Source organism: Ochotona princeps, chromosome 17, assembly GCF_030435755.1.
Source record: "Ochotona princeps isolate mOchPri1 chromosome 17, mOchPri1.hap1, whole genome shotgun sequence".
In the NCBI taxonomy this organism is placed as follows: Eukaryota; Metazoa; Chordata; class Mammalia; order Lagomorpha; family Ochotonidae; genus Ochotona; species Ochotona princeps.
The window spans coordinates 13,827,181-13,837,926 of record NC_080848.1 but is presented as its reverse complement, the minus strand read 5'-3'; the positions used below and the strand labels follow the sequence as shown (position 1 = coordinate 13,837,926).

General features: G+C 52.1%; 1 pseudogene; it reads left to right on the top strand.

Moving 5' to 3' along the window:
• Positions 1 to 2,936: 2,936 nt before the first annotated feature.
• Positions 2,937 to 3,641, top strand: LOC101519815 (large ribosomal subunit protein eL15-like; annotated as a pseudogene).
• The last annotated feature ends 7,105 nt before the right edge of the window (positions 3,642 to 10,746 follow it).

Here is a 10,746-nt window from a genome sequence, read left to right as displayed (position 1 = left end):
TCCTGTGGACACAGGCCTGCATTCCACTCAGAGCCCACAGGGAAGTCTCCTCACCCCCTATTCCCTGCAGCACCCATCTCCCTGGGGCCCCTCCCTGGGCCTCTGCCTCCAACCACACCAAAGGGAGCTGCCCGGCCTCATGGGGAAGGAGCAGCAGCTCTGGGACTTGGGGCCTCAGTTTCCAAGTTTGGTTCAATGGGGACCACCCAGGTCCTCTGGAGAGGGCCTCACACAACCCCTGTCACAGAAAGTATTGGTGCCCAAGGAGATGATCCTTACCGTAACCTGACCCTCAGCAGTCCTGCCAGGCAGGAATGGGCAGCAGAAGGCCCGGAGCGGTAGCCTAGCTGCTAAAGTTTTCGCCTTGCATACATCAGGATCCCATATGGGCCCCAGTTCTAATCCTGGCTGCCCCACTTCTTATCCAGCTTCCTGCTTGTGGCCTGGGAAAGCAGTGGAGGGCAGCCCAAAGCCTTGGGACCCTGCACCCACATACAAGACCCGGAAGAAGTTCCTGATTCCTGGTTTCAGATTGGTTCAACTCTGGCCATTGCAGCCACTTGGGGAGTGAATCAGCGGACAGAAGATCTTCCTCTCTATCTCTCCTCCTCTGTAAAGCTGACTTTCCTATAAAAATAAAACCTTTAAAAATAATAAATAAATAAAATTAAAAAGGAATGGACAGTAACAGGGATTCCTTCCGCTCTCCCAGTGAACTCCCATGTCCCACAGGGTTGCAGAGCCAGCCCTGCAGTGTGGCATCTGTGACTGCAGAGCCCAGGATTCGCTGGGACTTGAGCTTCTCAGGTATCAGTCAACACCCAAGCCATCATTCCAGAAGGCCTCCGTGCATCCAAACCACGGGGCTGCACAGCCAGGAAAAAAAGCACATGCGTGCACACAAAGCACACGCGTACATGACTGTGCGTTTAAGCCCAGCCAGAGTCCTCTAAGGGCTTGCCTCCTTGTGAAGGAAAGGCCCTGCCCAGTGCTGACAGGGAGGCCAGGATTTCTTTCCACAGCATCTGGGAGGAACGGGCAGGGCCGGATGAGGGCCACAAACTTCTCCCTTCCTCCAGGAGAGGAAGCGCCTCCTGTGCCCCCTGCGTGCAGAGCGCTGGGCGGTCACAAGGGCGCTCCCGGCCTGGCGTCCCCTTCCTGAGCACCAAGGGGCAGCACAGCAGCCCAGCGCAGGAAGGAGCTCCAGGCCCTGGCCCCCGGCCAGAGCTGAGGGCTGACATGGGAGGTGCAGCCCGGAAGCCACAGCAATGCCTTCACCCCAACCTCTTCTGGAGCCTAGGGAGCAGTGGTAGGGGAGGGTTACTCTCCCAAAAGTAGATAGACACAGCATGGGAAAGGACTTTCCAGCACAGCGGGTGGGGGCCGCAGAGGGCCTGAGTAGGGAGTGGAAGAGGTGGGGGGCAGGGGACAGCAGGTGCAGGATCAGCATCTCCAGGATAAGAGTTCCCTCCCAGCATGAGGAACACATGCCATTGCTCATTCTGGGATTCTAGAAACCTCACAGCAGACCTTCAAGGAAGGTACTGCATCTGGTCCATTTTATAGACTAGCAGGTAGACGCACTGACAAGAAGACAAGCCACTGGCCCACAATGGCTCACATGACAGGTGGCAGAGTCAGGATTGAAATCCCAGCTGCTGAGCTGAGGGCCTTGACTTGATGCTGCCCTGTCTCCCAAAGGCACCAAAATTAAAGACCCTGCAGGAGCCCCATGTGTGCGCCAAACCCAGGAGCTGGGTCCTGTTGGGGCTCAGCACCTGGAAGGCTCCACTGCAGTGAGTATCAGGTGGCTCAGGCTATGCTGTGGTGGTGGCTCAGGCTATGCTGTGGTGTTTCCCCAGGACAAGAGAGGCCAGCAGGCCAAGGAGACCATCTAGACTCCGGTACTTTCTTGTTAGTTTTTTTTTTTGAGATTTATTGATTTTTATTGGAAAGGCAGATTTACAGAGAGAAGGAGATACAGAGAGAAAGATCTTCTGTCTGCTGGTACACTCCCCAAGTGGCTGCAACAGCTGAAGCTGAGCTAATCCTAAGCCAGGAGCCAGGAACTTCTTCCAGTTCTCCCATGTGGGTGTAACGTCCCAAGGTTTCGGGCCATCCTCAACTGCTTTCCAGGTCACGAGCAGGGAGCTGGATAGGAAGCGGGATCTCCAGGACACAAGCCGGCAACCATATGGAATCCCAGTGCATGCAAGGTGAGGACTTTAGCCAGTGGGCTACTGCTCTGGGCCTTTCCAGTGGCTTTCAAATACATGCTTTCCTTAGACTTTACCAAAACCCCCTAAAGAAACGCCACATCTGAGGAATAAAGTGACTTGCGCAACATGCACATCTGCCAGGGACCCAGTGTGTACGGGTCCACAACTGCCAGGAGAACCTGCCAATCAAGGAAAGGGGGCTGGGCAGAGAACTCAGGCAGCACACTCGGGAGAGGCAGCAGGAGTTAAGCCACTATTCCAGCAGTTCTGATGCCTCCACGAGTAAATGCAGACTTGGGGTCTTCACTGGCTCTGCTGCTCTAAGGACTGCTGGCCCCCAGCTGGGCTCCCCTCAGTGAGAAGAAGTCCATGATTTGTTCCCAGCTGGCCAGAAAGGGCTAACTGGCAGTGAGGAGAGCAGCTCCTGCTTGTCCACGGGAGACACCCTGGTCAGCACCAAGCCCTGCACGGGCTGCCTTCTCTCCTATCCACACCTACTACGCAAAGAGGAGATCAAGAGCATTGACTAGACACGGTGAGATGGCTAAATCCTCACCTTGAGAACACCAGAATCCCATAAGGTGCCTGTTCATGTCTTGGCTGTTCCACTTCCCATCCAACACCCTGCATATGGCCTGGGAAAGCAGAGGAGGATGGCCCAAAGCCTTGGGACCCTGTACCCACATGGGAGACCTGGAAGAAATTCCTGACTTCTTTCTGTCTGCTGGCAGCCATCAGGTGAGCCAGGATGGGTGCCTACAAGTACATCCAGGAGCTGTGGAGGAAGAGGCAGTGGGACGTGACGTGCTTCCTGCTGTGGTATCGCCAGCTGCCAGCTCTCAGCGTTGCACCGGGAACCCCGCTCCACGCGGCCCGACAAGGTGCGCAGTCTGGGCTACAAGGCCAAGCAAGGTTATATTATCTATAGGATTCATGTGCGCCGCGGTGGCCGCAAGCGCCCCGTGCCTAAGGGTGCGACCTATGGCAAGCCCGTCCATCATGGTGTTAACCAGCTCAAGTTTGCACAGAACCTGCAGTCTGTGGCCGAGGAACCAGCGGAGCGTCACTGCGGGGCTCTGCGAGTCCTGAACTCTTACTGGGTTGGTGAAGATTCCACATACAAGTTTTTTGAGGTGATCCTCATTGATCCATTCCACAAAGCTATCAGAAGAAATCCTGACACCCAATGGATCACCAAGCCCGTCCACAAGCACAGGGAGGTGCGTGGGCTGACTTCTGCAGGCCGCAAGAGTCGTGGCCTTGGCAAGGGCCACGAGTTCCACCACACGATTGGTGGTTCTCGCTGTGCAACCTGGAGAAGGCGTGACACGCTCCAGCTGCACCGCTACCGCAAACACCAGTCATGTTTGTAAACCTCGTACCTAATAAACCGTTTAGGACAGTCAAAAAGAGAAAAAAAAAAGAAAAAAGAAAAGAAAAGAAATTCCTGACTCCCAGCTTCAGATCGGCTCAGCTACAGCTATTTCAGTCCTTTGGGGAATGAACCAGTGGATGGAGGATCTTTGTCTCTCCTTCTCTTTGTAGATCTGCTTTTCCAATAAAAAAAAAAAAAAAATATATATATATATATATATACTTTAAAAAGACCAATAGTAATAAAATAAAATGAGAAAAATGAAGTTCCTTTTAGCTGATGAATTATTTATTTCTGGAATTTTCCATTTAATATATTTTAAAGGATTTTATTTATTGGCAAGAGGACATTACATAGAAAAAGAAAAAGAGATCGTCCATCTGCTAGTTCTCTTACCAAATGACCACAGTGGGTAGGGCTGGGCAGGGCCACAGCCAGGAGCATGGTTTCCCACATGGATGGCAGGGGCCCAGGCACCCTTGGTCATCTTCATTAGCAGGAAGCTGGAATGTAACTTGTGTCATCAGTGATGTAATTAGCATTCATATGGGATGCCTATACCACAGTGAAGGCCTGACCTGCTGTGTCGAGGGGCAGGGCCCCCGTTTGATACTTTTGTGCCACAATTGACTTTGAGTAACTGAAATCATAGAAAGCAAAACCTGCACAAGAGCAGCTGCTGTACTCAGGGCACCTGAGGCTTGCTGACTGCTTGAACTTCTGAGCGTGAGCCAGCTGCAGGTGCAGGTGCTAGGCTGGACAGCTGGGCTGGGCGGTGGGCCTCTGCCCTTCACTGAGGGCCCCTCCCACTCACCAGCACCAGTTCTTGGCATGAACAAGGACTTGAAGATCCTCAGTGCAACTTAGTCATCTGCTTAAAAAAAAGATCAAGATTGTCTTTCAAACTGCTATTTTCCTAAAAACAGGGCCAGACAATTAAAAAAAAAAAAGGCCTCATATAATTTCCATTTTGCCCTGGGCCCCTTAACTGCAACTCCATTTGCAGGGCAGAGAAGGGGGAGTTAGGGAAGAGTTCAGCCCCAGCATGGTGAGAGAGCAGGCAACCCCCTAATCCCCCACCAGTGGAATGTGTTTGGTTCCTGTGGCCTGAGGTTTTGGGATGGGTGAGTGGCAGAGGCCCCTTTAAAAAGCCAAGCATTGAGGCAGGCCAGGGCCTGGAGCCTTGAGGGTTCCTGATGGATGGCTGAGCCATGCTCCCGCTCCCCACACGCCCTCTCTGTGAGGTCTGGCTTGTGCAAGGAAGCCTGTGAGTGTTGGGACACGTTGGCCCCATGGCCTGCAGCAGGAAGGAGGCTCTGAAGGATGCCTGCTGTCTGGCCCTCTCCTCCTCGCCCCATGCCTCCGGCTCCTGGGCGCTTCCCTTTGAAAGCTGCAAAATTATCCTGGTGAATGCAGCCTGTCTCCCGGGGGCATGGATGGATGGCTGGGCGAGGGAGGAGCTGGCCTGACTGCCTAGGCCTGGCCTGAGAGAAATGGGGACAGGGCAGGCAGGCAGAGGGGGAAGGTATGTGAGCTGCAGGGGGCCTTCTCAGAGGGAGGGGCTCTGAGACCACCCTGAGAATCACCGCGAGTGAGACCTCTGTGGCCAGGTGAACCCTGCCTGGCTGTTGCTGAAGTTCATGCAAGCTCAAAGCAGGAGCAGCAAGCAAGTGTCCAGGGTCTACAGTGGCACCCCAATTCCTCCCGAGAGTGAGAGCCTGGAAATTTTGTGTCCCACAGGCTGCAAGTCATGCATGATTCGCCCACCCCACTCTGCAGCTCAGGATCCCAGAGGTCTCAGAAGAGTCCTGTGAGGGGGTATCTCGCCAGGGACACTTGGTCACAATTTGTGTGTATGTTCAAGTCCTGAGCAAGGAAGGAGAGAGTTTGGGTGGAAGCAGTGCCATCTTTACATGGGGTCAGCCTCCCATGTTGGAGCAACAGCTGGAGTTCCCAGTAGCCTGCTTCGGATGCAGCTTATGTGTCTAGCAAGGCAGTGGATGATGGTCAAGTGCTTGTGCCCCTGCCATCCCTGTTGGAGACCCAGCTGGAATTCCAGGCTCCTGACTTCAGCCTGGCTGAGCCCTTGCTGGTGGCATCACTTGAGGAGTGAACCGGTGGATGGAAGGTCTCTTCATCTTTCCTCTTCTCTCTGTTACTTCACCATGGAAACAAATTCAATTAAATAACTCTGGCCCCCCCCACCACCTAACTAAATAAATGAAAGAAGTTAAATAGTGTCCTCTGGACTCTATTTGCCTAAAAAGCCAAAGGTATAACATGTGTGACCAACACATTTAATGTTAAAATGCTAGACATCACTTGAAAAAGGACTAAGAAAGGGGTGAAATTAATAACATTTAATATAACATATCCAAAATACCATATCAATAAAAAATATTCGTGAGTCATTAACTTTTTTTTTTCTTAAGGCAGAGTGACAGAGAGAGAAATACTTTCCATCCATTGGTTTACTACAACAACCAGAACCGAAGCCAGAAGCCTGGAACTCCATCCCGATGTTTGACAGCGATGGCAGGGATTCAAATACTTGAGCCATCGTCTGCTGCCCTCCAGCAAGTTGGATTGGAAGGAGAGTAGCTAGGACTCAGACCAGGTATTCCAACATTGGGTGCCTGTGTCCCAAATGGCAGCTTTCCCCACTGTACCATATACCTGCCCACATCTTACATTTGGGGGTTTTTAATCTTTGAAAACTCAGTGTATGCCTTATACTTACAGTACACCTCAATCAGCATCTGCCACAATGCAAGCATTCAGTCTTCCATGTGCTCAGTGGCCAGTGTGCTGGTTGTGGCTGCTGTAGACAGTGGCTGGGATGACAGCATCTTAATTCCAAGAGGAAAAGCAAAAGGGGTACACCAAAGTATAGAGTGCTGGAGGGGGCCTAGAGAAGGGTTCAGTTCCTTCTTGCAGATTTTTCAGGCTGAGCTGGGCTCATCTCCCTCAGCCAACCTGAAAGCAGAGAGAGGATTCCTCCTGAGCTCTGGCCCCAGATCTGCAGTTCTGAATGGCCTCAGCGTGCAGAGCCTCACAGCCGCAGACATCTCCTGGGAGGCAGCATGGGACAAGGAGCTGGGCACTGGACTGGACCTTCAGTCCTGGTTGGCCTCAGACGCTGTGTGATGTGGAAAGATCACATCTCTTCTCTGGGCCTCCTGACCCTTAGGAGTAGGTAGGTGTGTTGGTTGGTGGGGAGTTGATGGTGTGTCAGCTAGCTGCCAAGGGCACAGCAGAAAAATAGCCAATACCCCTACCTCCCACCCTACAGCAGAACCCCAAGGATCCACTGACTGGTGACCAAGCGTGGCAGAGTGGGGACAGGGACTGTGTTCAGGGACTGTGGTATAGAGGTCTATGGTTGGCTCTGTTCAATGGGACTCAGTGCTGCCACCTGTCCCATGTCTCTCCGCTTGTATGCTGGCCTGCCCCATGCCTCGCTGCATTCTGAACATCCCCTGAAGCACCTGAACCCTGGGCTGGCAAAGACCAAAGTCCCATTTCTCAGGCTATACCACGGTGACCAACAGCTACATGAATGGACAGAGTCCACCACAAGACCGCTGCGGTGGCCTCCCCTGCACCTGCACCACGCCTCTTGCCACCTAGCCTTTCCCCTCTGCTCCCATGGAAGCCCACACATGGGCACACCTACCCCACGTGACTCTGAAAGCCTCTATCTGATCATCTGCAAGAGCAGAAAGCAGCCCTCTGCCCTGGCCCCTCCCAGGTGATGGGGTTAATCAGGAATTCTCAGAGCTGCTGAGGGAGGGAGGGGGCCAGCTCCTGATGACCTGGGGACACATTAGCCAGTGATAAGTGGGGCTACCCAGACCCTTTTATTCTGTTTACAATACACTGGCTTTCCTTAGACAAAACCCTGCTCCCCCCACCTTGCTCCTGGCTGTTATGGCTAACATGAGACAATTTGCTGATGGAGGGCAGCCCCCTTGGAGACCCCATCCCATCTCCACATCCCCGCAGGCCACATCCCTCCCACCTGGTGGGTCCTGGAGCAGGTCACAGGTGCCTGCCTCCCTCGTTCATGGAGGCCCCTGAGTTCATAGATGTCATCTTTTCTGTCTGCTCAGCTTTAATCCAACGGGGCTGGGGAGCACACCCAGCAGCGGGAGATTAAGTTTCCCTGGTTAGGGAAGGGATTGGGGGTGGGGAGGGAGTGGTTAGTGTTGCTGCCGTGCAAAGCAGAAGGCACCCAGAAATGTCCCGTTTACCTGCAACAAGGCCCTCTTTGGGTCCAAAAAGCAGGATGTCACAGCTGCCACCTGGATGTGACCACACAGCCTGGCCCTGGATCTTTCCATCTCCCACCAGTATTGGACTTGGGCAAGAAGTTAATTTCTCTACAGATTGGGTGGTGCTACCCCGCCTCCCACCAGGGAGTGGTGAGCTTACAATGAGAAATGGCTGGGAAAAGGCTTGACGGCGAGGCATTTTATTTGGTAAGCTGCTGTGTGCAAGTTTTTTTTTTTTTTTTAAGATTTATTTGGGGGCCCAGTACAGTTGCCTAGCTGCTAAAGTCCTCGCCTTGCATGTGCCAGGATCCCATATGAGTGCCAGTTCTAAACTGGCTGCTCCACTTCCCATCCAGCTCCCTGTTTGTGGCCTGGAAAACAGGAGGATGACCCAAAGCCTTGGGACCCTGCACCCGTGTGGGAGACCTAAAAGAGGCTCCTGACTTTGGATTGGCCCAGCTCTGGCTGTTGCAGCCATTTGAGGAGGGAGTCAATGGAAGGTAGATCTTCCTCTCTGTTTCTCCTCTTCTCTGTATATCTGACATTCCAACAGGTTGAGTTCCAGGGAGGAGGGATACACACACACAGAGTTTTCACCCACTGTTTCACTCCCTAAATGACTATAATAGCCAGTGCTATGCCATGTTGAAACCAAGAGCCAGGCACTTGATGGGGGTCTCCCACATGAATGGCAGGGCCCTAGCACTCGGGCCAACCTGCACCGCTTTTAAGGTACATTAGCAGGGAGCTGGATCTGAAGTGGAGCAGCCAGGATTCAAACCAACGAACCAGCGCTCTGATGGGATCCCAGCGCCAGTGCTCTGAGGCTGCCTGACATGTTTTGCTCAGGAAGGGACTCAAGAGGAAACAGAACTGAGACATGTGTTGGAGAGGTACAGGGACCACCAGGATAGGGGAGTGACTGTGTGTGTGTGTGGGCGGGGGGAGGGGAAACAGGTAGAAGGAGTAATAGTTATGCTGTCCAACCTGATTGAGGTGGCCAGCAAGCCAGAGCAGACGCAGGTGAGTCTCAGAGATGAAAAGGCAGCTTCATCCCAGGGGCCAGGCTGGATACCCTGTCCAGGGGACTGTACACCAGCTTGCCACCCCATCCCCCTGAGCACAGAGGCTCACTGGGAACCAGTCTCTTAATACTAGAACTTTGCACCGATGGGCAGGGGCCTTGGCATTCAAATGAAGCGGAAGTACATGAAGTCATTTTACTGATTTTCCTAAAGTACTACTTCATCCCATTCAACTGAGCTTGAAGCTTCCCAGCGGTGCTGCAGGGTGGAGGTGACGGCTTTTCCCATCTGCAGCATGGCTGACTCACGGTTCTAGCTTCACCTTCTTCCACCACAGATATCCTCGGCTCCCCACAGGGAGGACCCTCCTCCCATCTTCCAACATGACCTCTCCACTTGCCAGGAGTTCCTTAGGCCTGCCTCATTGCGCAGTTCCATCCTTTCCATACTTCAGGCCCAGACAAAATCCCATCTCTTCTGGGAAATCTTTCTTTTATCACCAGAGTCTGAAGACATGACTTCTTCCCATGCATTCCAAAAGAATAAGCCGTGCATCCCTCGCGTTGCACATTCAAGCACTGTCTTGTACTGTCTGCTATTCATGAGCCCCGAATTCTGCCACCCTGACTATATAGCCCTTGGCTGCATGGCAGACTACCCCAGCATTCAGTAACTTATAAGCTGCCCCTTTTACTATCATTCTTGATTTCCAGCAGGGGCTCAGATGGGCATGTGGCGTCAACAGGATCATCCCAGTCTGTTTCCTTTCAGGATACTCTATGACCTAACACTTCATCCATGAGGTTGACCAAACTTTGGCATTCATATCTATGATGGTGTCCAGGGCAACCTGACAAGAAGATTGCTTCCCCCTGGCAGCAGAGGGTGTCTTTTCTGGGGTTGCTGGGCAATGTCGGGACTCTAGAAAGGAACTGATTTCTGATGGTGAATGATTTTCACTCACATTGGAAGCCAGAATTGAGGACTCAGGACTGCCTTAGGCCACCCCAATCCTTGAAGGTGGGTCACCTGGGAGGTCAACACCATGGTTCTCACCAGCCTATGTTGTGCCACAATAATGATGAACGGCAGACTCCTTTACCCTAGGTGGGGTCCTTCACCTGCAGCTGGCACAGGTGGTCATCCCTGTGTGGTCAACACACAGACTTTGCACCACCTGTTAGGGTCTCCAGAGGCAGCCATGCCAATGTTACCCTTTGAGTCCATTATTCAATCATTCCAACTGGCTTTTGCCAGTAATGTTCTGTCCGGCTTCTGATCAGCCCAGTGACTTCATGAGCTACTGGGGCTGGTCTAGGGCTCTGTCAGGTGAGGATCAGATATCCCTTGAATGCATGGAACTCTACTTCTTGCCCCACCTACCCTGTCAATTCCCTCCCTCTACCAACAGGTTTCAGTATGTGGGGCTGCAGAGTACAGTGCCTGTGTGTGGATTTCCACGTCTGTCCATTTGGCAGGGCTCTCTCCAGGGCTAGTGGGACCCTAAGCAGATATTTTCTTGAGTCTTCTCTATGTAAGTAATTTGGTTAACCATTTTTTTTTTAAATAAAACTCATTGACCCATGTAAGGAATGGTGATTTTTCAGTGAAAATTTAGAGAGGAACGCAGTGATTAAGGCCCAAAGAATTCAATAGAAGACACGGTTGGATGACGTATTGTTGTCTCTACACCACGAAATTCTGGACAGCAAATTAAAAAAAATTTTTTTTAAGATTTTATTTATTTATTTTAAAGATTTATTTATTTTTATTGGAAAGTCAGATATACACAGAGAAGAAGAGACAGAGAGGAAGATCTTCCATCTGATGATTCACTCTCCAAGTGAGTGCAA